Source organism: Cherax quadricarinatus, chromosome 10 (assembly GCF_038502225.1).
Source record: "Cherax quadricarinatus isolate ZL_2023a chromosome 10, ASM3850222v1, whole genome shotgun sequence".
Taxonomy (NCBI): Eukaryota; Metazoa; Arthropoda; class Malacostraca; order Decapoda; family Parastacidae; genus Cherax; species Cherax quadricarinatus.
Window position 1 is genome coordinate 33,884,015 of NC_091301.1, and position 2,500 is coordinate 33,886,514.

The following is a 2,500-nucleotide window of genomic DNA, read 5'->3' on the forward strand; positions in this document are numbered from 1 at the left end:
CGATTTTGCCAACTTTGACTCCCATTTTAGGCCAATTACCTTATTCCAGTTGATCAAATTCTTAGCTATTTCACTAGTATTATTTCTATTCTATCGAATGAGCACAAGAAATCGCCAACTAAGCTGTTTCAACTACAAAGTGATTGGAAATTGGTAATTTAGCCAATTTAGTGCAAAGTTCAAAATATTCCAATTTCAAAATAGGGTCCAGAATAAACAATGCAGGCATTCCTGGCACTAAACTAACATTTCCTCTGTTCATTAGTTACGTTTTCAGGATTTACAAATGAATTCCATTTTGATTTTCAACCCTCTGGGGGTCGGCAGGTCCTCTCAGAGACTTGTTCTCAGGGTCACCCAAATTTAAAAAAAAAAAAAAAAAAAAAAAAAAAAATTCTTATGAAAAGATAGAGAATCTTTTCCCAATCATAATGACACCAAAAGTATGAAGTCTGATGGAAAACTTACGGAATTATGCTCTCACGAAGTTAGCGGTCTCAATGATGTTTACGCAGCTGAGATTTTGCCCACTTTGAGCCCTATTTTCTGCCAATTCCAGTGTACTAGTCGAGAAAAATCATAACTATTTCGCTAGAACTCCTTTCTTTCTATCCAATGAGTACAAGAAACCACCCATTTACCAATTTCAACTATCCAATAAAGTGGTCAGAATTTTGCAATTTTGCCAATTTCACACAAATTTCAAAACATGCCAATTTCTGAATAAGGTCCAGAATAAACAAGGAAGACATTCCTGGCACTAAAATAACAAGTTCTCTGTTCGTTAATCACATCCCCAGGCCCCTCTTAAATTTCTTTGGCTTTCCACTTTGAATTTTTATTCTTACAAAAAAAAATAAGATTTACTGTTATGCAGACTACTGCATTAGTGTAGAAATGGTATATATAATATCAGCGCACTTGTGAAAGAATATTAGACTCACGAGTCGATGTGTATTGGATGCTTGGCATGATATGTTTACTTTTGAACTTTGGTAAAAATCGAACATTTCTGCTACTTTGAGCTCAATTTCAAGGTACTTTTCATTGCAAAACCAGTCAAAATCATCTCAATTTCTGTAATATGTCTTCCATTCTATAAAATGAGACCAAGAAAACTAGAATACAATAAATACCATACGAAAATACAGTGCAAAATCGCTGTTTTAATCCAAAAACACGGTCAAAGTTTTTTTTTTCTCATTACGCACTGTGTGCTGCAGGATTTTTTTTATACTGCGCACAGTGACCACATAGACCCATTCTTACATATGTAGGCCTACTAGCTTTCTCTCACTAGATTTGAGGGCGCTAGAATTTAGGCGTACTAATACGTCAAAAACCCTGGGTCGTAAGCCATACTAGAACGTCCGAAAACCCCAAAGGGTTAATTCACATAATGAATTTTTATTCAAACCCAAAAATAGAAGATTTACTGTCATGCAATATTGTAATAATTGTATAAATAATATCATCACATTTGTGAACATATATTAGACCCACCAGCTGGCGTGTATTACATGTGTGAGGTCATTTGTTTACTCTTGAACATCGGCAAAAATTTAACATTTCTGCTACTTTGAGCTCAGTTTCAAGCCATTTTCAGTACTAAAACCAATCAAAATCATCTCTATTTCTGTAATATATCTTCCATTCTATCAAATGAGACCAAGAAATCGCAAACAACTATAAAAAACATGTTGATAAATTAGACACATGTGCAACTCTTGGGTATCTTTATTGAGGAAACGTTTCGCCACACAGTTGCTTCATCAGTCCATACATAGGAGAAGCTTGAAGAACAGGAGGAGAATGAGGTAATCAGTCCCTCAACCTTGAGTCGATGTGTTCAGTCCATCGACTCATGGTTGAGGGACTGATTACCTCATTCTCCTCCTGTTCTTCAAGCTTCTCCTATGTATGGACTGATGAAGCCACTGTGTGGCGAAACGTTTCCTCAATAAAGATACCCAAGAGTTGCACATGTGTCTAATTTATCAACATGTCAGTTCTCTGAATCATTCATCTATAAAAAACATACAAAAAACACTGCAAAGTTGCTGTTTTAATCGAAAATTACGGTCTCAGTTTTTTTTTCTCTCATTATGCACAATGTGTTGCAGGATTTGTTTTATGTGGTGCACACTTACCACAAAGATGTATTCTCTTATATCTAGGCCCAAATTTACCGCTCACAGCTTATCAGAGTGAGCTGAGCTCATGGCGTAGATCTACAGTTTGGACCCTCAATGTAAAGCTGTAGATCTACGGCACGGACTCTGTAAGGGTTAAAAGTCTTAAGAAGAGAAGGCATACCAACCAAGTTTTCATGGTAAGAGAGAGCCATCATATTTTTAGTTGAATAAGGCTGGTTGTCCCTTTTTGAACTGTAAAAAGCATTTCTGGCAATTTTAAAGGATTTATCAATTAAGTTTCTTGGATACTTTAGATAATTAGCTACTTCATAAATTTTTTAGATTTCTTCATCAATGAATTTTGG